General features: G+C 42.5%; 1 pseudogene; it reads left to right on the top strand.

Moving 5' to 3' along the window:
* Window positions 1–6,616: 6,616 nt before the first annotated feature.
* Window positions 6,617–26,567, top strand: LOC115147710 (myosin heavy chain, fast skeletal muscle-like; annotated as a pseudogene).
* Window positions 26,568–27,652: the final 1,085 nt, after the last annotated feature.

The following is a 27,652-nucleotide window of genomic DNA, read 5'->3' as shown; positions in this document are numbered from 1 at the left end:
CCTCATTAAAATGCAAATCAATTTATAACATTTTTGACATGCGTTTTTCTGGATTTTTTTGTTGTTATTCTGTCTCTCACTGTTCAAATAAACCTACCATTAAAATTATAGACTGATCATTTCTTTGTCAGTGGGCAAACGTACAAAATCAGCAGGGGATCAAATACTTTTTTCCCTCACTGTAACACACTGTTACAAACAGACATAATACACTAACATATTGACCAGATAAACACTAACGGTCTAAAAAGATTGGTAAATGAAGAAACAATCTACCATGGTCCAGCACACCTTTCCTGGGCTACCGATACTTCGTGGTAATTTCATTGAGTCCTCTGTAATCAATGCAAGGACGTAATCCTCCATCCTTCTTGGCCACGAAGAAGAAACTAGCCAACGTGGGAGAACTGGACGTGTGGATGAAACCCTGTTGGAGCGCCTCTTGAATGTAATCCTCCATGGCCTGATTCTCAGCCACAGACAGAGTGTAGATGCGTCTGCGAGGTGTTGCACCGGCAAGCAGGTCTGTGGCACAGTCCCAGGGGCGATGAAGAGGGAGACAGGTGGCGCAGGTTTTGGAGAATACCTCCTGCAGGTCCTGGTATACCTCCGAGATGTTGGGCTGAAGGGCAACCACAGCACTCACAACCGACGTGGAACCGCAGGGAACAGGGAAGCAGGTCCTCTGGCATTCAGGTGACCAGTCTATGATTCTCATCCTCAACCATGAAATGGTGGGGTTATTGCGTTGAAGTCAAGGGAGGCCGAGGATGATCTTGTGAACTGGTGCACTGGTGATGAAGAAGGGGATGTTTTCCTGATGATTGGACTCCACGGTGAGGTTGAGTGGTTGACTGATGTGTGTAATGGTTCCGGATCCTAATGGCTGGCTATCGAGGCTTTGAACCGGAAAAGGAGAGGAGAGTGGGTATGAGGTAATATTGAGAGAGGAGGCAAGGGTCTGATCCATAAAGTTCCCTGTGGCACCGGAAACAGTCAACCAATGTGATGCGCACCAAAAGAGCCTAGCAGGAAGTGATGAAGATGGAATACTCCCTCCTGCCCCAGGGAATGAAAGATCACGTGACCGTCCCTCTGTTCTAGGGAATCCTGGATTCGAAAGTGCCGGACACCACTGGAGCTTGTGCCCTCCTTGTACACAGTACAGACAGAGCCTCAGTTGTATCCATCTGCAGCGCTCCACCGCGGGGAGGCATGTGACCCCTACCTCCATGGGTTCAGGCTCTGATCCTGAGTGTTTGCCGAATGAGGGAGAGAAGTGATGAGAATGCCGGCGCTCCCGGAGAAGGTTATCTAGACAGATGACCATCGCAATGAGTGCATCCATGGTCAGGTTGTCGTCTCGACAGGCCAAATCCGTCTGGACCTCCTCACGCAGCCCTCTTCCAAATAGCGTATGAAGCGCCGGTTCATTCCATCCACTGGATGCTGCTACTGTCCGGAAGGTGAGTGCGTACTCAGCAGCCATCTTATCCCCCTGCCATACTTGAACTAGAAGTAGACGTTCACCTCCCTCTCTGCCCTACGGGGGATGATCGAAGATACATTTAACAGACCCATGAACCCCTCATAGGAATCTAGTTCCTCCTCGCCTCCCTCCCAGACGGCCGTAGCCCATTCCAATGCCCTCCCCGTCAGCAGAGAAATAACCGTGGCAACCTTAGAGTTTCGGTGGTGGGAGCTCACATCTGGTGTGTAAAATAGAGGGAGCACTGAAGTAGGAAGCCACAATGTTTGAATGGGGTACCATCATATTTCCCTGGCAGGGATAAACGGGTATCGCTGACCTGAGCGGGTTGCTGGGTAGGCTGGTTCTAGAGTATCCTCCGCTTGTAGGATGCAGCGCCTCCCGGGCATGTTCAAGACGCTGCAAACTGCAAAGAGCCTCTTCCATGGCCGTCCCAGTTGTGCCAGCTGGTCATGGTGTTGACGCAGAAGGTAATCTTGTTCGTCGACCGTGTGAGAGATATCCGATTTTCCTGCTGCTTCCATTGTTTGAGTTGGTATTCTGTAATGAAGTCGCTGTGAGTCGAGAAACAGGTGCAGGTGAAACGTTTAATAAAACAACAACCAAGTAATTAGACAACAGAGGAGGAATACATGAACACAGGAATAATACCAACTGAGGAATGAATGGAGGGAGGGACCTATAAAGGGGAGGTAATGAGGAAGGTAATGAAGTCCAGGTGTGAATCATGATGATGAGTGCCAGGTGTGCGTAATGATGAGTGCCAGGTGTGCGTAATGATGAATCCCAGGATCGGTGGTTAGTATTCTGGCGACGTTGCCCGCCGGAGTAGACGTGACAGGTGTACATATTTCTCTGACACTATTCTATGGTCAGGTTTATCCTGGAGGGTAACTCCTACACTGGAGTTGCTTACCAAGAAGAGAGTGAATATTCCTGAGTAGCCGAGTTACAGTTTTGACTTAAATCAGCTTTATAGTCTATGGCAAGACTCGACAATGGCTGTGTAGCAATAATCAACAACCAACTTGACAGAGCTTGAAGAATGTTTTAAACAATAATGTGCAAATATTGAGCAATCCAAGTGTGTAAAGCTCTTAGAGACATACCCATAAAGACTAATTGTAACACGTATTGACTCAGGGGTGTGAATACTTATATGAATTAGATATTTTTGTATTTCATTTTCAATAAATTTGCTAAAATTTCTAAAATATGTTTACACTTTGTCATTACTGTGTATTGTGTGTAGATGGTTGAGATAATATTTTTCCAATTTAATCCATTTTGAATTTTGTCTGTAACACAACAAAATGTTGAATAAGTCAAGTGATATGGATACTTTGTTCAGGCACTGTTTCATGTAAGATCTTTGCACATTAAAATAACTTAATGTCATAAACATTTAGTCTGCATGGTGTGAATGTTCTCTCCACCCACAAACACGTCAAGTAAATATATTGTCTAATAACAGTGGCATCGGTGCCAGAATTAGGCTGCGTTGGCAGATATACCAAACAATAAACCTTGGCTGCAGTGAAGATGAGAGCACAGTCCAAGAAATGAAAAGGCCTTGATGGGGTTCTTCCAGATGGTCAGAGCCCTGCACAACTAGTGCATCCCTATGGAGGTTCTTGCACTGATGTGCTGAGTGGACTCTGCACCCCAAACAAACAGGGTGTGTTCAGTAAGGTGAAATGTTCTGAACATTGCTGATAGAAATGTATTGAATAGAGCTGACATGATTCCATATTCTACCTGACAGACAGTCATATCCATTTTTCACAATACATTTCTATCTAGACGTTTCACTCTATTGAGCAGTAGTTTAGCTGCACCATATTAGACACAACACACATTTAAACGACTATTTGAACTTAGAGGTTTGAAAACAGAAGAGGTGATCAACATTGAAGAATGTGAAATGCCTGACTTGATAGAAGAACTTGCTCAGTTACATGTATTAAAAATAATTCGAACCAAAGTCTCTGCTGATGGTGACTCCTTTACATGTTCCGTGAGCTGTCTTTTAGAAAGATATACAAACTGTAATGTAAAGGATTAATCAGGCCAGGTCCTTGCTATTCTTCTTCCATAGATGAGACCAAAAAATGCTGCCCTTGCAAAAATAGAATCGTCCCAGTAAACAAAATTACGCTGAAAAGATGTCTAAAACATGTATTTTCCAGACGTTGAAGTTAGGCTCAATTTAGGTTCTGAATGAAAGATGAAAAGGTATTTTCCATATGTTTAAAATACATATTTTACAGAACTTGAAAAGGCACATTTTCCAGAAGTTGAAAAATACGTATTTTCCGGACCTTGAAATCAGGTTTATTTTTGGTTCTGAATTAAAGTTTAAATATGTATTTTTTGGATGTTGAAATCAGGCTCATTTTTGGTTATGAATGAAAGTTCAAAATAAGTAAGATATAGACATCTATGTTTGGGCCAAATCAAGGCTGGTCCAGAAAGAACAAAATCTGAACCAAATGTAGAAGTCTGTGATTGGTTCAGATTTGGTCCGGACCAGACCAAAAACCAATGTCTGTGGATGTGGAAATCAAGGCTGGTCTGGAACTTCACCAAAAAAAAGATTCCCAAAATGCATTGAGGTCGATCTGTGCTTACTGAGATGTAGCCTACAGTGTTGCCCAAAATTGAATTTTATGAATGTCCAAGCCTACCGTTTGTAAAACACCAAAAAACTACGTCCAGACAGGACCAAAAAAAGACGTCCAAAAGACGTTGGCTCATTCGTACTGGGCTGTAGCCTACCATATCGGCCTGCAATGGGATTTTATGAATGCCCATCCATGTGGTAGGCCCAGCGTTTGTAAAACAGGCCGTTACATTGGCTTTATTAATCCTGATTACTGTGACTAATCAATTTGGCTATTTAAGTTCTGAATATCAGCTACCCAACTTTATCAGGCGTCATCATGAGCCTATTTGCAATTTGTTTACACAGCGGGAAATCCAAAAGTAGTATATTTTTCGCTATGATCAGCTTGTCAAAAATGTATGGATACAAACTTGAAACCATTGATCATGACAATGAGGTGAAACTCCTGGACAACAGTTGTTATTGTCAATTCCATATTGTCCATTTTACTTTGAACTGTCCTGTTTTTAGGATATGTTTGTTAACATGACAGCACATTTTTTTATTTGATTGAGCGCCATTTAAGTTAGCCTATTTGAGACCTGCATGATGTAAAAAGTGTCCCTCTTGTCATACAATTTGTTTCCAGCCAGTAGCCTACAGAAAAGGCCACATACTTTTTCTACCATGTCCTATATCTGCTACATGATTTATGTTAGATCATTTTTTTTAATGGAAAGTTGGCTTCTCTCTAAAAGAACCCTGGAGAGGCGCGCCGGGAATGGACAAGCAAAATATGTTGTGCCCCTGCCTTTGACAAAGTTGGCACTGGTTATCAAAGGGCGACATCAGAGCTCACCTAAAATGCCCATATGTCACTGGTTGAGAGAAATTGTCATGGTTTTTGTTGGAGGTACGTCTTGGTCAGTTTAGAAAATGCCGCCCTCGTCAATCTGCCAACATAAGCAGACGCCTAGTCCTGCCTAATGAGTGGGTCGGCGGTGAGATTCATTGAAACGTAATGTAAATGTAAAGGAATCTGTTACTTTATTGTAACTATTCCCTATTCATTTTATAACAGTTTTACTGAAGTCAGCTCAGCTGCTAAGCGGTGAACTTCAGAGTGTAATTACAGTTTGAGGCAGATATATCGCTGTCAGCAATATGAGTGGATAAGATTATTGAAATACTGGTATGTTGTTATGTAAGTCATAAGAATCCTACTGGATCGTTTTAGCCAACTGAAATGTGTCTCCAGCAGCTTCATTAGATCATACTGTAGATACTGTATATTAATACACATTAGATTTAACCGATTTATAAGCTGCTATTGAAAGCCTAAATGTTTCGGGTCTATATCTTTTAAATATTAGTTTAATATGGTTCCACCAGGGTGATAAATCAAACTAAGCAAATCACGAGGTAACGGCCAACTCCATCACAAGCATGAGGTGAGGAGACAGTTCAGATGTGTTTACAAGCTAAATAATATAAATAATAGGTGAACATATATATAAAGTTGTTGATGAGGATTAATGCCACTAAAATGGAACTAAATAAGGCCAGATTAGATTTTCATGAATTATTTTAGGGTAGTAGGGCAACATGGATTCCATTACAGTAGTTGTGTGGTAGTAACATTATAATCAGTTAAATGAATCAAACTTTTGATGTTGTCATAATTATTAGTAATGACATCTCTAATTTATGTAAATTCAGTGAAATTCAATTCAGAGACAAATCAAAAAAAGTAATGTAATGGGAGTGTGGTGTTCCTGGAAGTGGGAGGTGCTAGTGATACACAGAAATGAACAGGTCTCTCATCCAATCCATGTCCTTACCCAGAGTGGTCCATAATTAACTGTTGCTTGGTTGGCACTTCCAACCAGATATAAGGAGGCTGAGGCCCCAGCATCCATAAGTCAGATACCTTCTTCCTCTGTGGTAAGACCTCTACACCTCTTTAGATTTTTACATTTGTCTCATCTTTGTACTCAGCAACTGAGGCAGTAGCTAACTGCACTTTTTGAATTTAATTCTGCATGTCTCTTGTAAGATTTGACAATATGTAATCAAGTGGCATTTACAATGTCTTTTTTAAATGTTTTACTTTAAATGTTTTACTTTAAATCAGTAACTTTAATTTACTGTCAAAAGTTGTGCTCCTGCACTTGTTTGTAAATTGAGGTGGTGTTCTGGAATGTAACTGGGTTTTCAGGGGTATTTTTTTTTGTTATTTACAGAATGTGTAGTAAAGTGAGTTGCCACTAGGGAAATTAAAGTTATCAGTTGCACCTGTAATTGAATTGGACATGGCTGTAATGATTGAGTTAAATGTTTCACAGGGTCCTCTAAGAAGTACACATTCATCTGTAGGAGGGGAAAAAGAAGGTGAGACATGGTTTAAGTCTTCACATAAAAATGTATGAGAATATTCTGTGAGATACTGTTCACTTAACCCTGTTGACTGGAGAGGAAGCACCACAAAGTCAATCATGTTTCTTGTTTCATCTCTTTCCTAGTTATCCGTCACCATGAGTACGGACGCGGAAATGCAAATCTACGGCAAGGCTGCCATATACCTCCGCAAGCCTGAGAGGGAGAGGATGGAGGCACAAGCCGCACCATTTGATTCAAAGAACTCCTGCTATGTGACAGACAAGGCAGAGCTGTACCTTAAGGGTCTGGTCACTGCCAGGGCCGACGGGAAGTGTACTGTAACAGTCACGAAACCTGACGGCACTAAGGAGGTAAGACTGATCTGAAAAGTATTTAAATTCAAGTCTGTGGAATTACTCTACTCATTGTAAAATCATCTAAGTTATATATAAAAAAATGGCAATGAGACATAATTAGATTTGGGGAAAATTGAAGAAAAAAAGGATCCGATCCTAAGAAAAGATAGATTGAGAAGTGTTTTTTTTTATTTCTATTGCTGCTATTTAAAAATGACATGAAATTTCTCATGTTGACTAGTCAAGAATCTCCAGTTATGTGTCAGTGGGTGATAACTAAGTAGTTGGATTAAATGTGGATATGCATTTTTTAAATGATTAAACTTGTATTTAATGAGCAAAAAGCATTCAGTCGTGTCCAGTTTGATCTGCGTGTAATCTATATGTCTGACTGTTTCAGGAAGGAAAAGAGTTCAAAGATGCAGACATCTATGAGATGAACCCCCCTAAGTACGACAAGATTGAGGACATGGCCATGATGACCTACCTGAATGAAGCCTCTGTGTTGTATAACCTCAAAGAGCGTTATGCAGCATGGATGATCTATGTAAGAAACCTGCACATACAAACACACACATACATTAACATGAGATATACAGTGCATTTGGAAAATTTTCAGACCCCTTGACTTTTTCCACATGTCTTTATGTTACAGCCTTATTCTAAAATGTATTCAATTGTTTTTCCCCTTGTCAATCTACACACAATACCCCATAATGACAAAGCAAAAACAGGTTTTTAGAAATGTATTACAAATGAAAAACTGAAATATCACAGTTACATAAGTATTCAGACCCTTTACTCAGTCCTTTGTTGAAACACCTTTGCCAGCGATTACAGCCTCAAGTCTTTTTGGTTATGATGCTACAAGCTTGGCACACCTGTATTTGGGGAGTTTCTCCCATTCTTCTCTGCAGATCATCTTAAACTCTGTCAGGTAGGATGGGGAGCGTTGCTGCACAGCTATTTTCAGGTCTCTCCAGAGATGTTCGATCGGGTTCAAGTCTGGGCTCTGGCTGGACCACTCAAGGACATTCAGAGACTTGTCCCGAAGCCACTCCGGCATTGTCTTAGCTGTGTGCTTAGGGTCGTTGTTCTGTTGGAAGGTGAACCTTCACCCCAGTCTGAGGTCCTTAGTGCTCTTGAGCAGGTTTTCATCAAGGATCTCTCTGTACTTTGCTTTGTTCATCTTTCCCTCAATCCTGACTAGTCTTCCAGTCCCTGCCGCTGAAAAATATCCCCACAGCATGATGCTGCCACCACCATGCTTCACCATAGGGATGGTGCCAGGTTTCCTCCAGACGTGACACTTGGCATTCAGGCCAAAGAGTTCAATCTTGGTTTCATCAGACCAGAGAATCTTCTTTCTCATGATCTGAGAGTCATTTAGTGGCCTTTTGGCAAACTGTCCTGTGCCTTTTACTGAGGAGTGGCTTACGTCTGGCCACTCTATCATAAAGGCCTGATTGGTGGAGTGCTGCAGAGATGGTTGTCCTTCTGGAAGGTTCTTCCATCTCCACAGAGGAACTCTGGAGCTCTATCAGTGTGACCATTGTCAAATCAAATCAAATCAAATTGTATTAGTCACATGCGCCGAATACAACAGGCCTTACAGTGAAATGCTTACTTACGATCTCCTAACCAACAATGCAGTTTAAAAAATATATAAATAAGAATAAGAAATAAAAGTAACAAGTAATTAAAGTGCAGCAGTAAAATAACAATATCGAGACTATATACAGGGTACCGGTACAGAGTCAATGTGTGGGGGCACCGGTTAGTTGAGGTAATTGAGGTAATATGTACATGTAGGTAGAGTAACCATCACGTTTTTGGTCATCTCCCTGACCAAGATCCTTCTCCCTCGATTACTCAGTTTGGCCAGGTGGCCATCTCCAAGAAGAGTCTTGGTGGTTCCAAACTTCTTCCATTTAAGAATGATGGAGGCCACTATGTTCTTGGTGACCTTCAATGCTGTAGAAATGTTTTGGTACCCTTTCCAGGATCTGTGCCACGACACAATCCAGCCTCGGAGTTCTACGGACAATTCCTTCGACCTCGTGGCTTGGTTTTTGCTCTGACATGCATTGTCAACTTTGGGACCTTATATAGACAGTTGTGTGCCTTTCCAAATCATGTCCAATCAATTGAATTTACCACAGGTGGACTCCAATCAAGTTGTAGAAACATCTCAAGGATGATCAATGGAAACAGGACGCACCTGAGCTCAATTTCGAGTGTCATAGCGAAGGGTCTGAATACTTATGTAAATGTGATATTTTTACTTAGGTATAAGGTATAAGGTATTTGTTTTTTATTTTTAATAGATTAGCAAAAATGTCTAAAAACCTGTTTTTTGCTTTGTCATTATGAGGCATTGTGTGTAGATTGATGAGGAAATTGATTGATGAGGAAAACATGTATTTAATTCATTTTAGAATAAGGCTGTAACGTAACAAAAAGGGAAAGGGTCTGAATGCTTTCCGAATGCACTGTATATGAACATAAGAAATACACACATACAGTACTACACATAAATGAATGGTAGAAACCAAAACATATCAATACAGTAGACCCACATCAGTATACCAAAGTACACCCACATCCTCACATAAATCCAGGTAAAAGTACATCTGACTTTACTAATCCACAAATGTAATTATTCTTTCATCCAGACCTACTCTGGGCTCTTCTGTGCCACGGTGAACCCCTACAAGTGGCTCCCAGTGTACGACGCAGAGGTTGTCAACGCCTACAGAGGGAAGAAGAGGGTGGAGGCTCCACCCCATATCTTCTCCGTCTCTGACAACGCCTTTCAGTTCATGCTGATTGGTACGAGCTCTCATGGATGGAGGAATGGATGGTTGGATGGAGGAATGGATGGTTGGATGGATGGATGTGCAAATGTATCTCAAAGTCCATGTTTATGGATGGATGGATGGATGCATCAATGTAAATTAAAATATACTTCAGAGAGGTATCTACTATTTTCTAGTCTAGGTAATAACAGTTTGCTGGGAATATCTGATTTACTACATTTGAGTGGAAAATGTTCCAAAATGAAATTCACGATGATACTATGAATTAAATAATGTCCCCATAATGTTGCTTGAGTATGATAATCAATATGTTTTCTGGTTCCAGATAAGGAGAACCAGTCCGTCCTGATTACGTAAGTTGTTTACAAAAAATGTCACTTTTAAAATATATTGGGTCACTTCCCACTGGGCACACACTGGTTAAATCAGTGTTGCTTCCAAGTCATTTCAAGGAAATGACGTGGAACCAACGTGGAACAGACGGTGAATTGATGTCCGTTCCCAATGGGATGAAAATAAATGATGTTTGGGGTACGCTCAATAATGAGCCTATAAGCTATAAAATTTGTTCATTTAAGTTTTTGTCATTTAGTAGACACTCTTATCCAGAGTGACTTACAGTAGTGGGTGCATACATTTTCATACTGGTCCCCTGTGGGAATTGAACCCACAACCCTGGCATTGCAAGCCACACAGGATTTACTTATGTTAGAAAACAGGTCAACAGTGTATTTTTCAATGGTATTTCTTAGTTAAAGCCAATCTGCCACACAAACATGTAACTAAACCCCCTCTTTCTCTGTCATATAAACCAGTGGAGAATCCGGTGCAGGAAAGACTGTCAACACCAAGCGTGTCATCCAGTACTTCGCCACCATTGCAGTGTCTGGTGGAGAGAAGAAGAAGGAAGTAGACCCCAACAAAATGCAGGTTGGTTGTTCTCATGTTTGCCTTTTTAACATATTTCAAGCAATCAAGACAAAATTACTGAGTAACTTGTGTTTGTCTCAATCAGGGGTCTCTTGAGGATCAGATCATTGCAGCTAACCCTCTGCTGGAGGCTTACGGTAATGTCAAGACAGTGAGGAACGACAACTCGTCTCGCTTTGTAAGTATTATGGGCATACTGTGGAAGTTACCTTATAGTGGAAAAATGTATTCCAGTGGTTTCCTTTTGTTATATCAATAGATGTCCAACAAACTGTAACATTTAAAGGGGTCTATAAAAGTAAAAGTTTAGATGTATTTGTTTTCCTATTTCTAACCCCCATGCTCTACTATAGGGTAAATTCATCAGGATTCACTTCCAAGGTGGTAAACTGGCTAAAGCTGATATTGAAACCTGTGAGTTGGTATTGATTGTTTCTCAATGCTTTCCTAAATTCACACAGATAATTTTTTTGGGGATCATATCATCAAATTTAATATAATATTTCAACCCCCCCTCTCACTCTCTCCCTCGTTCTCTCTCAGACCTGCTGGAGAAGTCCAGAGTGTCCTTCCAGCTGCCCGATGAGAGAGGCTACCACATCTTCTTCCAGATGATGACAGGCCACAAACCTGAGATAGTTGGTACGACAAAGTAGAGGTTCATGGGAAAATATTCCCACCCCCATCTATGAACTTACTTATTAATATTCATATTGCACACTATTAACACTATTACAATGATTACATCCAAGGTAACAAGGCATCTAGACACGGGTCAGGTCTTTGGGAAATATCTATCAAGTAATGCACTGTGATGCACGAGTCCACAAATCTCAGTCTCCTCTTTTGATGCTATTTATTATATACTCAAATTAAATCAACTAAAATTGTATTAGTCACATGCGCCGAATACAACAGGTGTAGACCTTACAGCTTACTTACAAGCCCCTAACCAACAATGCAGTTTAAAAAATATGAATAAGAATAAGAAATAAAAGTAACAAGTATTAAAGAGCAGCAGTAAAATAATAATAGTGAGACTATATACAGGGGGTACAGAGTCAGTGTGCAGGGATAATTGACGTAATATGTACATGTAGGTAGAGTTATTAAAGTGACTATGCAGAGATAATAACAGAGAGTAGCAGCGGCGTAAAAGGAGGGGGGGGGGCAATGCAAATAGTCTGGGTAGCCATTTGATTAGATGTTTAGGAGTCTTATGTCTTGGGGGTAGAAGCTGTTTAGAAGCCTCTTGGACCTAGACTTGGCGCTCCTGTACCGCTTGCCGTGTGGTAGCAGAGAGAACAGTTTTTGACTAGGGTGGCTGGAGTCTTTGACAATTTTTAGGGCCTTACTCTGACACCGCCTAGTATAGAGGTCCTGGATGGCAGGAAGCTTGGCCCCAGTGAGGTACTGGGCCATAAACACTACCCTCTGTAGTGCCTTGCGGCCGGAGGCCGAGCAGTTACCATACCAGGCAGTTATGCAACCAGTCAGGATGCTCTCGATGGTGCAGCTGTAGAACCTTTTGAGGATCTGAGGACCCATGACAAATCTTTTCAGTCTCCTGAGCGGAAATATGTTTTGTCATGCCATCTTCACAACTGTCTTGGTGTGCTTGGACCATGTTAGTTTGTTGGTGCTGTGGACACCAAGGAACTCTCAACTTGCTCCACTACAGCCCCATCGATGAGAATGGGGGCGTGCGGGGTCGTCCTTTTCCTGTAGTCCGCAATCATCTCTTTTGTCTTGATCACATTGAGGGAGAGGTTGTTTTCCTGGCACCACACGGCCAGGTCTTTGACCTCCCTATAGGCTGTCTCGTCGTTGTCAGTGTTAAGGCCTACAGATGACACTGTTGTGTCATCGGCAAACTTAATGATGGTGTTGGAGTCGTGCCTGGCTGTGCAGTTATGAGTGAACAGAGAGTACAGGAGGGGATTGAGCATGCACCCCTGAGGGGCCCCTGTGTTGAGGATCGGCATGGCGGATGTGTTGTTACCTTCCCTTACTACCTGGGGGGCGGCCCATCAGGAAGTTCAGGATCCTTAGCTTATTAATGAGCTTTGAGGGCACTATGAGCTATAGTCAATGAATAGCATTCTCCCCATTGTCCAGGTGGGAAAGTGCAGTGTGGAGTGCAATAGAGATTGCATCATCTGTGGATCTGTTAGGGTGGTATGCAAATTGGGGTGGGTCTAAGGTTTCTGGGATAAGGATGTGAGCCATGACCAGCCTTTCAAAGCACTTCATGGCTACAGACGTGAGTGCTATGGGTCGGTAGTCATTTAGGCAGGTTACCTTAGTGTTCTTGGGCACAAGGACTATGGTGGTCTGCTTAAAACATGTTGGTATTAGAGACTTGTACAGGGAGAGGTTGAAAATGTCAGTGAAGACACTTGCCAGTTGGTCAGTGCATGCTTGCACGTCCTAGTAATCCGTTTGGCCTTGCAGCCTTGTGAAAGTTGACCTGTTTAAAGGTCTTACTCACATCGGCTGCGGAGAGCGTGATCACACAGTTGTCCGGAACAGCTAGTGCTCTCATGCATGTTTCAGTGTTATTTGCCTCGAAGCGAGCATAGAAGTAGTTTAGCTCGGCTCGTGTCACTGGGCAGCTCTCGGCTGTGCTTCCCTTTGTTGTCTGTACACATCCGTCGAGCATCGTAGCCGGTGTAGTACGATTCAATTTTTGTCCTATATTGACGCTTTGCCTGTTTGACGGTTCATCAGAGGGCATAGCGGGATTTCTTATAAACTTCCGGGTTAGAGTCCCGCTCCTTGAAAGCGGCAGCTCTAGCCTTTAGCTCAGTGCGGATGTTGCCTGTAATCCATGGCTTCTGGTTGGGGTATGTACGTACGGTCACTGTTGGAACAACGTCATCAATGCACTTATTGATGAAGCCAATGTGGTGTACTCCTCAATGCCATCGGAAGAATCCCGGGAACATATTCCAGTCTGTGCTAGCAAAACAGTCCTGTAGTTTAGCATCTGCTTCATCTGACCACTTTTTTATACTATATGTATCCAGTAAAGGAGGGAGAGATACTGTAAAGGTCAGACAGCACAGTTCTAAGAGATTTAAATGACAAGCCATTCTCCGTTGTCCACAGAAATGGCGCTCATCACCACCAACCCCTACGACTTTCCCATGTGCAGCCAGGGTCAGATCACTGTGGCCAGTATCGACGACAAGGAAGAGCTGGATGCCACAGATGTGAGTCAAACAAAGGGTTAACCAAACTCTAGATAGGGAATGGGTAGGACCACCATACACACTGAATGCACTGTGGAATTTCAACTTGGACGCAGCTGGGAATTTTCATGTATTTTTTGTGTTAGTTAGGCTTTTGACTCAAGGAACTCTTCATGCCTTCACACTTCGCCTTGAGGCACATACATGTAAGACATCCACAAGAGAGCGCCACTAAGTGCCCTGTGGAACTGTGAAAAACTCCTTTTGTGCTGCCATCTACTAATGTATTGGCCAAGCGTTATCATGTGGAACAGAGAAGCCAGTCAAATCTATCCATCCCATTTGTTTTGAAGTCAGCACCACAGAACTGTAGTGTATTGTAACTGAGAAAACTATCGTTCAGTTCATCACTGTTGTAATTCCTCTTTAATGCCAGGATGCCATTACAATCCTGGGCTTCAGTAATGATGAGAAGATTGGCATCTACAAGCTGACAGGAGCTGTAGTGCACCATGGCAACATGAAATTCAAGCAGAAGCAGCGTGAGGAGCAGGCCGAGCCAGACGGCGCAGAGGGTGAGTCCCACTCATAGATATACAATATGCAGAGCATTAGTCCCATTCCCAGTCCCCAACATAGAAATAGAACACATAAGACAGACAGTGCCACATGAAAGTCAGGCATTTTTGGAGAACAAAATATTACCTTCAGATATGATTTGGCCAAACTATTTTGTCAGTGTAAAATCAGAAACAAGTGATCTAGTATCACTGAATCTGTTGTTGTTGGTTCTCTCTCCAGTGGCTGATAAAATTGCCTACCTGCTGGGCCTGAACTCAGCTGAGATGTCGAAGGCTCTGTGCTACCCAAGAGTGAAGGTCGGCAACGAGTATGTGACCAAGGGACAGACTGTGGCTCAGGTAAGACTGCAAAACACAGCATCTACCATTTTCTGAGCACCGGAATTATTTTGGGGACGAGTGCGATGCTTTAATTGAATAGTGATGTTTTCTCCCAAGCTCGTATCACCTTATCACTAGACATGTTCAATATCTCATGTATTAATTTGAGGTATTATCATTACAGGTTAATAACTCAGTCTCGGCTCTGGCCAAGTCTATCTATGAGAGGATGTTCTTGTGGATGGTCATCCGTATCAATGAGATGTTGGACACCAAGCACCCAAGGCAGTTCTATATCGGTGTGCTTGACATTGCCGGGTTTGAGATCTTTGATGTGAGTATGACACCAGAACAAGACAATTAGTTGTGATTGAGATTGATTACAGTCTTGTATGATGAAATGATCCCTTTTAAAACTCCATCAACAGTACAACAGCATGGAGCAGCTGTGCATCAACTTCACCAATGAGAAACTGCAACAGTTTTTCAACCACACCATGTTCGTCCTGGAGCAAGAGGAGTACAAGAAGGAGGGAATCGTCTGGGCCTTCATTGACTTCGGCATGGACTTGGCTGCCTGCATTGAGCTTATTGAGAAGGTAAACTGTCTGTGTGAGGAATATAATAGACTGCAACAGCAAAGCTAATAGGGTTCGCTGTGTGAGACATTATCACAGTGGCACAACACATCTGACTGTTGAGAACTCAATATGTTTCCTATTATGTGCCTCTAAATGAATATAATCCTATTATAGCATGTTTACTAAAGGAATAAATGTGATCCTAAATGGAAATATCACTAATTTGATATACATCTATTTTTGTGAAGCCATTGGGCATCTTCTCCATCCTTGAAGAGGAGTGCATGTTCCCCAAGTCTTCAGACACTACCTTCAAGGACAAGCTGTACTCCCAGCATCTTGGCAAAACACAGGCGTTTGAGAAGCCCAAGCCTGCCAAAGGCAAGGCAGAGGCCCACTTCTCCCTGGTGCACTACGCCGGTACTGTGGACTACAACATCACTGGCTGGCTGGAGAAGAACAAGGATCCCCTGAACGACTCAGTTTGTCAGCTGTACGGGAAGTCCGGAGTCAAAATTTTGGCTGCCCTGTATCCTGCTGCCCCACCTGAGGGTAAGACTAGTATTAAGTCAAAATATTTCATATATTTTCTCAGGGTTTATCACTGGGTTAATTTACTTATACACTTGGTAACTTTTTGGGTAGCCAGAAAAAATCCACAAAGAAATTTGAGTTATAGATCTATCATTGTACTTGAACGCAAGACTAAGAAGCGGTAGTAGATCTGTTATATTTGCGCTATTTCTATGCTTCCCATTAATACGTTTTGTTTTTGCTTCTTTCACTTGCGGTTATGTACACCAGCTTTAATTAACAACAATATTTTTGGTTATGGAAAATATATTTCACAGCAGTTTAGCTGGTACAATGATTCTCTGCACTATACTAGTTTATTTTGTCATGTATGTTTTTGTATCCAGGAAATGGCGGAGAGATTTCTGCATAGTGCAACTTTAATTGAATCATACAATAGGTGTTATTTTACACAATCTCCTTGGCAGCATTTGCCTCTAGATAAGTGTGAAGTCAACCAGAGATTCTCTGGTTTATAATTAGTCTGCTTGCTGAAGACAAGACCACTATAGATTTCTTACATACTCTTATTACTATTATTCTATTTATTCCACCCACTCTAGGAAATGTACTTTTCCAGTTATCTTTTACTTTTCCCCATTTTAACAGATAAAGCCAAGAAAGGAGGCAAGAAGAAGGGTGGTTCCATGCAGACTGTGTCCTCCCAGTTCAGGGTGAGCTTTAGAAATGTGTAGATTCAGTCCTTCAAAAGGTGCAATTATCATAAACTACAGTATGTCTGAGAAAATGGTTTGTAACCCTCCTACAGGAGAACTTACATAAGCTGATGACCAACTTGAGGAGCACTCATCCTCACTTTGTGCGCTGCCTGATCCCCAACGAGTCAAAGACTCCAGGTACAAGAAATATTGAGTTAAATATCATCTTATCATTACAGTATCAGTAACCTTAACAATCCCAATCTTTAACCTGTTTATGAGTATTAAAATAGACTTGTTTTGTTTTACCAGGTCTGATGGAGAACTTCCTGGTTATCCACCAGCTCAGGTGTAATGGTGTACTGGAGGGTATCAGGATCTGCAGAAAGGGCTTCCCCAGCAGAATACTCTATGCTGACTTCAAACAGAGGTACACACGCGCAAGCACGCAAACGCACACACACATGCACACACCACAGAAAATATCTGCTCCAAGGGTTTTCCCAGCATCAGAATTGGCTGACCTTTAATGAAATATAACCAACATATTACAACTTGACGATTACAAGTTTGGACACACCAAGGTCAGTCAAATACCCCCAGCAAAATATGACAACAAAACACAACTTCAATGATAATTTAAACCCTACAACTTAGAAACAACCTATCCCATGGTTTGTTTGTAACCATCGCAAAGTTAATGTTGTTTAAATCAATCAAGTGGTGTTGATTCTTTTGATTCAACCTTTTCTATCTGTCACCATCTGTGGTTCCATTGACCATGTTAACTTGTGTCTCAGGTGTTCTTCAAAGCCGGTCTGCTGGGTGTCCTGGAGGAGATGAGAGATGAGAAGCTGGCCACTCTGGTCGGCATGGTCCAGGCTCTCAGCCGTGGATTCCTCATGAGGAGAGAGTTTAGCAAGATGATGGAGAGGAGGTGAGGAATAGTAGACATCTTGGCAAAGCTTTCTGTCAACCACCTGTATCTAATGCATTATGATTACATACTGTATATGCTGTGAGCTGTTCAGAATGAGAAAGTACATCTTATCATCTATTAAAGCTAGAATCCTTAATTGAAACATTAACAAAGAGGGAATCACGTCTCTGTTTTGGTAAACAGCTGAGGGATGGGCCTGGAGAAATGCAACTACTCTCAAATTGGTAGAAACGACTGGTTATAGTTTTAAGCTTGTTTTGAGTCTATACAGTGTTTGTTTACATTTACATTGTTAACCAAAATTATAGTAAAACAAGCTTATTTTTGGGTTTAATTAATTTATAAGTCCAAAATGGATGTAGCAATTTAGGATTCTGCCTTTTATACCTGCAGTTTTGGATTTGCCTGTTCAATTGTCATTTAAATGTTCGGGGTGTTCGGTTTTCTTGTTCTTCTAATCCCAGAATGAAGCTTTAAGCATGTCACTCACCATGCCACTCTATCCTTTCTGTCAACCAGAGAATCAATTTACGCCATCCAGTACAACATCCGCTCATTCATGAATGTGAAAACCTGGCCATGGATGAAGTTGTACTTCAAGATCAAGCCCCTGCTGCAGAGTGCTGAGACTGAGAAGGAGCTGGCCAACATGAAGGAGAACTATGAGAAGATGACAGCAGACCTGGCCAAGGCTCTGTCTACAAAGAAGCAAATGGAGGAGAAGTTGGTGGCCCTGATGCAGGAGAAGAATGACCTGGCACTCCAAGTAGCATCTGTGAGTGAAAAACGACCCTCAAATGTGTACATTTACACACAAATGAATACACACATGCACACACTGTCAAGTATGTTGCTAACTCACACATTTTTATTGCCCATGTTATATATTGTATATATTTCATGAATTTCTATTGATTTGCTCTGACCTTTTTGACTAAAGTGTATATTTTGATACACAAAGTGAGGCCTATGATTTTTTTCTTCTGTTCCGAAACTAGGATTCAGAGAATCTGAATGATGCTGAGGAAAGGTGCGAGGGGCTCATCAAGAGCAAGATCCAGCTGGAGGCAAAACTCAAAGAGATGACCGAGAGGCTGGAGGATGAGGAGGAGATCAATGCTGAGTTGACTGCCAAGAAGAGGAAGCTGGAGGATGAGTGCTCTGAGCTGAAGAAGGACATTGATGATCTGGAGCTCACCCTGGCCAAAGTGGAGAAGGAGAAGCACGCCACTGAAAACAAGGTCTTGTGTCTTACCATAGACAGTTTAACCAAACAATAATCAACTCAAAACATAGCTTAACAGAAATGGAATTCAAGTTGTACTGGGGGTGCAGGAAAAAGTAAGAAACAATAGTAGAATTTCAGTTGCGGGGTACTCCCAACATTCATTGCATGTTCTGCTCCCCCTCATTTATGACTTCCATTCAGTACACTGGCATGGTGAACACTTCCATCTAGTGTTGAATCTATAGTACAGTAATTGTTTATGCAGTTCTAATCTAAATGAAATATATAACAAACTAAATGTCCCCGTTATGGTGAAGTAGAACTTTGTTGTGGCCATTTACAGGTTAAAAACCTGACAGAGGAGATGGCGTCTATGGATGAGTGTTGCCAAGCTGACCAAGGAGAAGAAAGCCCTCCAAGAGGCCCACCAGCAGACACTGGATGACCTGCAGGCAGAGGAGGACAAAGTCAACACTCTGACCAAGGCCAAGACCAAGCTGGAACAGCAAGTGGACGACGTGAGTGGAGTTTGACATTTTGGCCATGATATTATCTTCAGTTATTTAGATTTGAACAATATGTGTGTTTTTATCTTCTAGCTTGAAGGTTCTCTGGAGCAAGAGAAGAAGCTCCGTATGGACCTTGAGAGATCCAAGAGAAAGCTGGAGGGAGATCTGAAACTGGCCCAGGAGTCCATAATGGACCTGGAGAATGACAAGCAGCAAGCTGATGAGAATATCAAGAAGTAAACACAAACAAATGACTACAGTATTACCTGCTATAATGTTTGTTCTTGACTAATTCTTGCAACTATGAATTACGAAAAGCAAAGTGAATGTTATGATACTCTCCCTTTTTCACTATCGAACGAAAACAAACATATTTGTGTTTCTTAGGAAGGAGTTTGAGACCACCCAGCTCCTCAGCAAGGTTGAGGATGAGCAGTCTCTGGGAGCTCAGCTGCAGAAGAAGATCAAGGAACTCCAGGTACAGTACAGGATATAGGGATCTAAGCTCCAGACACACTGAATAATTTCCTGAAATAAACGGACGCATTTGTTCGTGTGACTTCTGATGGCTCAGTAGGTTTTTCTTGCTGGTGCTTCTTACTGTTGTAAAGAGGGTTCTTCCATAGAGTTAGATAGAGGTCTCATCTTTGTATTTGTGCCGTTATGGCGTTTGTGACAGAATAGACATCTCAGTTTTATAAGTAGTAATTTTTCTCATTTTTTTGTGTTTGAAAAAAGTGTAAACTTATATTGGTGATTTACCTGAAGTGCTGGAGTCCTGTACCAAGTCTTGTGTGTCATTCCTTCATTGCGGCCATTAGATGGCGGTGATATAGCTTAAAGACATTTACTAACCATAGGAAACCAAATTTGAAGAAGTCAATAATCTGATCATTCGATGATTGCACCCAAATCATAGGAATCCCCACCCAGTTGATTACTTCATAATGGTAGAAGGCATCAATGACAATATACACGTTAGAATGGGTTATTAGAGTCCTCTGTCTAACTCTATGGGAGTTTCTTACCATTGAAAGTTTGGCTCCTGAATATATTAGTTTAACTGGCTTTGCATTAAACACATTTATGCAAAATATACATACTATTATTATTTTGTGAGGTTCAATTGTTTCAACTGTTTTGTAGTGTTCATCCCCCCTCCTCCTGCCCCCTGTTCTAGGCCCGTATTGAGGAGCTGGAGGAGGAAATTGAGGCTGAGCGTGCTGCCAGGGCTAAGGTTGAGAAGCAGAGGGCTGATCTCTCCAGGGAACTTGAGGAGATCAGCGAGAGGCTGGAGGAGGCCGGAGGCGCCACTGCTGCTCAGATTGAGATGAACAAGAAGCGTGAGGCTGAGTTCCAGAAGCTGCGTCGTGATCTTGAAGAGTCCACCCTGCAGCATGAGGCCACAGCCGCCGCTCTACGCAAGAAGCAGGCCGACAGTGTGGCTGAGCTCGGGGAGCAGATCGACAACCTGCAGCGCGTCAAGCAGAAGCTGGAGAAGGAGAAGAGCGAGTACAAGATGGAGATTGATGACCTCTCTAGCAACATGGAGGCCGTCGCCAAGGCTAAGGTGAGTAGTAATGTTTTGGTCAAGCAGTGTTGAGGAGGGTCAACTATATTAACATTCAAGTGAACTGAAGTTGACAGGAGTCACATATATAAAGTAATGATGGAACGTGCTTCACTAACGGCAATCTGGAGAAGATGTGCCGTACTCTTGAGGACCAGCTGAGTGAGCTCAAGACTAAGAATGATGAGAATGTTTGCCAGGTCAACGACATCAGCGGACAGAGGGCCAGACTCCTGACAGAAAATGGTACCATCAACAATGAACAGCAAGCCAATGCTTTCCTTCAGTAGAACACAACATGTATTATGGGCTATATCCACATAGTTTCTACTGTACTATTCACCACCTAACATTGCCCTACGATTCCTCAGAATCCATTTTCAATCTTAGAGAACAGAGACCTTATTAACAAGATGTCCCTCTGTCCCTGCAGGTGAGTTTGGTCGCCAGCTGGAGGAGAAGGAAGCCCTGGTGTCTCAGCTGACCAGAGGCAAACAGGCCTTCACCCAGCAGGTGGAGGAGCTGAAGAGGGCGATTGAGGAGGAGGTCAAGGTAAGGGACCCAAAATGGACTCCACAGAGTTTAGAGCTATATCTTCATATAGATGTTGACTACACCAACCTCAGAGTCTTCTACACTCATTTGTTTGACTCTCTCTAATCTCTCTTTGTTTTTGTCTTTCACAGGCTAAAAACGCACTGGCCCACGGTGTCCAGTCTGCCCGCCATGACTGTGACCTCCTGAGGGAGCAGTTTGAGGAGGAGCAGGAGGCCAAGGCAGAGCTGCAACGCGGCATGTCCAAGGCCAACAGTGAGGTGGCTCAGTGGAGGACTAAGTATGAAACTGATGCCATCCAGCGCACAGAGGAGCTGGAGGAGGCCAAGTGAGTCGCACGCAACAGAAAATATTAAAATACAGGGTATTGATGGTGAGGGGAGTATATGATGGGGTCAATATATGATGTAACATTTCTTTCAAACTGTAAAACCGACCTCTGTCGTCCAACAGGAAGAAGCTGGCCCAGCGTCTGCAGGATGCCGAGGAGACCATTGAGGCGACCAACTCCAAGTGCGCCTCCCTGGAGAAGACCAAGCAGAGGCTGCAGGGAGAGGTGGAGGACCTCATGATTGATGTTGAGAGAGCCAACGCATTGGCCGCCAACCTCGATAAGAAGTAGAGAAACTTTGACAAGGTGAAAATTAAAACCTAATGTTCTGCTGTATGATCAACTGTAGTAGGGTGATATTTTATATCTGCTATATGATTAATTGTAGCATATATTTCTGATTCAAAACTCTTCATCAATGACTTCTAATGAAAATCCCATGGATTCTCCTAGGTTCTGGCAGAGTGGAAGCAGAAGTATGAGGAGGGCCAGGCTGAGCTGGAAGGAGCTCAGAAGGAGGCTCGCTCTATGAGCACTGAACTCTTCAAGATGAAGAACTCCTACGAGGAGGCTCTGGATCATCTGGAGACTCTGAAGAGAGAGAACAAGAACCTGCAACGTGAGCATTTGACAGCAGTTCTATTTGGCTCATGTTTGACTAGTGTTTTGAAAATGGAGGGAACTGCAATCATCAAAACCACTATCACACCATTTCAGAGTTTTCATGTACAGATCAATATATATATATATTTTTAACCTGTGATCACTATTCCTTTGAACAACCAAAGGATGTGGAGGGCAATTAGATTTGCAAGACCATATGAAGTGCTGTTAATTAATTATTGGTTACTATGATTCAATGTCAACTTCAGTACATTGGTGATTTCCACTGTAAATCCCATGAGTCTAATCTTCTCCTGTGTGTGTGTGTGCAGAGGAGATCTCTGACCTGACTGAGCAGATCGGAGAGACTGGCAAGAGCATCCATGAGCTGGAAAAGGCCAAGAAGACCGTGGAGACAGAGAAGTCTGAGATCCAGACCGCTCTGGAGGAGGCTGAGGTACAAACTACAGCTGTTTGATGAGGAAAGCAATGTTACACTAGCCAATGCCAGCTACAGTCTAATGATCCCTGTAATGGAGTGTATTGTAGTCACACTTTATATATAATTCCTACATCCAAATGTATCGAACACAATTGGCCTGACTGCTTCTGTTTGTCCAGGGAACACTGGAGCACGAGGAATCCAAGATTCTGCGTGTGCAGCTGGAGCTGAACCAGATCAAGGGTGAGGTGGACAGGAAGATCGCTGAGAAGGACGAGGAGATGGAGCAGATCAAGAGGAACAGCCAGAGGGTGGTTGACTCCATGCAGAGCACCCTGGACTCTGAGGTCAGGAGCAGGTATGATGCCCTGAGGGTGAAGAAGAAGATGGAGGGAGACCTGAACGAGATGGAGATCCAGCTGAGCCACTCCAACAGGCAGGCCGCTGAGGCCCAGAAACAACTGAGGAACGTCCAGGGACAGCTCAAAGTAAAGGGATTGGGACATCAGGCTCAAAAATCTGAACATGGAGAGGGATTTGTTTGTGAATTGGGGAAAAGAATAGAACAGAGGATTTGAATAGAGTGGTTTATGTACTAAAGGTAGCAATACTGGGGAAATTCTTACCAATGAACATTTCTATCACTGATCGATCCTATCACCCCTACTTCCACAATTCCTAATGAACGTATGTCATTGTGAACCCCAGGATGCCCAATTGCACCTTGATGATGCCGTCCGTGTCGCAGAAGACATGAAGGAGCAGGCAGCCATGGTGGAGCGCAGAAACGGTCTGATGGTGGCTGAAATCGAGGAGCTCAGAGTTGCTCTGGAGCAGACAGAGAGAGGCCGCAAAGTGGCTGAGACTGAGCTGGTAGACGCCAGCGAGCGTGTTGGACTGCTGCACTCCCAGGTATGGGTCAAAAGCCATTTCTAATGAAACTCAACCAAGCATACAGTTTAAACACACCTGGAATTTGACAGTGCTTGCCTTAGACTTTCATAATTTCAGCCTTGTGATCTCTTGATCGTCCTGTTTCCTTCTTCAGAACACCAGCCTTCTGAACACCAAGAAGAAGCTGGAGACTGACCTGGTGCAGGTGCAGGGAGAGGTGGACGACATCGTCCAGGAGGCCAGGAATGCAGAGGAGAAGGCCAAGAAGGCCATCACTGACGTGAGTCCTTGAATTACATCAACTTGATTTGTCCCTAAGGCCAATGATAGATGGGCTGGTTAAGCACAACAAAGATCTCAGAGGGACATTATGATTGGTGCATAAATTAAACAAACTATTATTCCAGGCGGCCATGATGGCTGAGGAGCTGAAGAAGGAGCAGGACACCAGCTCTCACCTGGAGAGGATGAAGAAGAACCTGGAGGTCACAGTCAAGGACCTGCAGCACCGCCTGGATGAGGCTGAGAATCTGGCCATGAAGGGAGGCAAGAAGCAGCTCCAGAAACTGGAGTCCAGGGTGAGTTATCAGCAGGGGGGATTAGGGGGGATTAAAAGACTGATTGCTGGAAATGTATTAAATCATATAAGGACCCTTTTTGTGATAGTGAATTCATCAGGGACCCCCTCATAATATCACAACACAACTCCTACTTTAGTGTGATAACCTGTCTTGATGCAGGTTTTCTGTTACCCCTGGGAAAGCACATTTTAAAGTCACCTCTTGGAATCAGAAACAAAATATCGCAGTTTTAAAGCTAATTTCCTGTAATTCTACACATTTTGCCTTTGGGCAGAGAGAAAACCCACTGGGCACAGGCGTCATTTCAATGTCTATTCCACATTGGTTCAATGCAATTTCATTGAAATTACGTGGAAACAACATTGATTCAACCATTGTTTGCCCATGGGCTATTTCTTGCAATTCTACACATTTTGCAATGGGGAGGAGAGAACATTTTGCCGTTTTAAAGATTAAATTACGGTGAATTTATATTCCAAACAAAACATTTGGGGAACATGTTATATATTATGTAGTGGAGTTGAGAAGAGTTGGAGACAAGACCTTCGATATAAAAATTGTACAAATCTAGTTCTTCATTCAGGCTTGTACGGTTGTCTTGGATGACTCCTAAACTGCCATTTTATTCAAATCAAATCAAATTGTATTGGTCACATACACCTATTTAGCAGATGTTATTGAGGGTGTAGCGAAATGCTTGTGTTCCTAGCTCCAACAGTGCACTAATATCTAACAATTCACAACACACATAAATCTAAAAGTAAAGAATGAGTTCAGGCGTCCTCTAGTGGCCATACTGGTACTCCCCCATACACTGAAAAATGCATGCCGAAATGGATATAGAAATACATTTAGAATTGAGTTAGAAAAGAAGTATCATTGATGGAGTACTGTGCCTACTGATATCCCTGTGAGCCTCCCACACCCATGTTGTACATCTAAGGGTTAAGAACATAAATAGTGGATGAATAATATTACATTGTATTGTATTGGACCTTCTAATCTTGTTCCACAGATCCTTGGTAGCTTCATCTGTTGTTGCTAGCAATATTCATGAACAAATTTAAATGTAAATCCCACTTTGGGAACCACTTGGAGAAGTACATCGTGAAAGACAACAATTGTGCCTCCTTGACTGGGTAGAAGACTATACCTCTGTTTTCAAAGATTTGTTTTCACCACCTCAAATGCCAAAATGTATTTGTTCCACAAAGGTGCGTGAGCTCGAGACTGAGGTGGAGGCCGAGCAGAGAAGAGGTGTAGAGGAAGGGAGGTAAAGGGAGGTGTAGAGGAAGGGAGGTAAAGGGAGTTCGCAAGTATGAGCGCAGAGTCAAGGAGCTCACTTACCAGGTAAGAGATAGAGAAAGTGCCATCTTCACACACTTGACAGTAACATTGACAGGTTTGTGTATAAAACTCTTGTGACATTGATTCTTTGCTCATCTCCCACAGACTGAGGAGGATAAGAAGAACGTTAACAGACTTCAGGACCTGGTAGATAAGCTGCAGATGAAAGTGAAGGCCTACAAGAGGCAGGCTGAGGAAGCGGTGAGTCACTGACTTAGTCAAATACTCTGAAAGCATACATTCTAAAACATTTATTTTCCCCCTACAAAACTTAATGTCCATACAGTTTAGTTGAAGTGCTACTTCACATTGCTGTACTAGGGGCTGGTCTAGTGGTAGTGCTGGAGGCAGCAGTTTGATCCCCTGTTCTGCCACTCACTTCCTCTGCTGTATCATCTATCTTCCTGTATACATTGTTATCCTAAATCTGTCAGTATCTGTTTTGTTAAAAATATTTGAATTTGCTACCTGAAGCTTCAAACTTTAAATGCTGATGTTCTGCTCTCCCTCTCTTTCCCTCACCCAGGAGGAAGCAGCAAACCAGCACATGTCTAAGTTCAGGAAGGTTCAGCATGAGCTGGAGGAGGCTGAGGAGCGTGCTGACATCGCTGAGACTCAGGTCAACAAGCTCAGAGCCAAGACCCGTGACTCTGGAAAGGTACAGAACTGCTGCTAAACCTGTACCTGACTCATGTTCAGATATGACCACATCAACACCACCTATGATTCAGTCTTCTCAGAGGTCAATACTGACCTTTTACACTCAACTGTATTGAAGATCTCTAAGAAGCACATTTCAGGTAAGGCTGAAAAATAAAGATGAATTATGTTGGTACATAAACAACTGAAAATCCAACCTGAGCACTTCTATCAAAGTCTATCCATATACTTATCAGGTTTATTATTATTACTGATCCATTATATTCTATCTTTCTTCTTACAGGGAAAAGAAGCTGCTGAATAAACAAGACCAAAGTATTGAAGATCAAAGTCTTACCATTTTCCTGCGTTTCATAAAATATGATTTTCATGGTGAAATGTTGAGCATTGATTAAAAACATGTGGATCTACATACACTTCCTTTGTGACTGTGGACTTATTACTCAGCAAACAGCTTTTTAATACCATAAAATATTGTACTTTAATTAAAGGAGCAATCTGGGATTCCAACAACAACAAAGCGTTCACATCAGCTGAGGGATTAGAATGGAGAAATGTAACCACTCAAATTAATAGACTGAGCTATGGATGTCAGGACTGACCAGCTAAACATCAAAATTATAGTTTTAACTCTTTACACTTGGAGGAATTGGCAAGAGCAGTCAAAGAGCAGGTGGAGGAGAGAGCATTCAAAGAGGAGGTGGAGGAGAGAGCAGTCAAAGAGCAGGTGAAGGAAAGAGCAGTCAAAGAGGAGGTGAATGAGGGGAGTCAAAGAGGAGGTGAAGGAGAGAGCAGTCAAACAGGGGGTGGGGGAAAGAGGAGTGAAATAGGAAGTGGAGGAGAGGAGTCAAAGAGGAGGTGGACGAGGGGAGTCAAAGAGGAGGTGGACGAGGGGAGTCAAAGAGGAGGGGGAGGAGAGAGGAGAGAGGATTAAAAGAGAAGTTGGAAGAGAGGCCAGTCAGACAGGAGGTGGAGGAGAGAGCAGTCATAGAGGAGGTGGAGGAGAGAGGAGTCACAGAGGTGGTGGAGGAGAGAGGAGTGAAAGAAGGGGAAGAAGATAGACCTGTCAAGGAAGAAGAGGAGGACTCTGAACAAAGAAGTAACTACATTAGAAAACTCACTTACCAGAGGGGTCTATATTTATAGAGCTGTTTTATTATATTTGTATATAATGTGAGACCTCTGAGGGGTCTACTACACAGCAGAATCAATGAGTTAGCCAGCTAACTTTGATAACCAAAAATACCTACTGATTTTCAAGTTAATTAAGAAAGATAAACTTCAATATGTGTTTTTGGTTGTTGAGTAATTTAGACCATCCCAATTTCACGCTTATCTTTCTAAAAAAAATTAAATCAATCCTGCTAAGTAGTATACCCCTCAGAGTTCTCACATTTCTTAAAAACAATATTAAAAACAGCAACAAAGTTCAGGACAAACACACACATATCACCTATAACGTCAACCTGCCATTAAATTCAATATGTGACCTTTACTATATACAC

Source organism: Salmo trutta, chromosome 14, assembly GCF_901001165.1.
Source record: "Salmo trutta chromosome 14, fSalTru1.1, whole genome shotgun sequence".
Lineage (NCBI taxonomy): Eukaryota > Metazoa > Chordata > Actinopteri > Salmoniformes > Salmonidae > Salmo > Salmo trutta.
The sequence above is the reverse complement of the archived record's forward strand: the minus strand, read 5'-3'. Positions and strand labels throughout refer to the sequence as shown.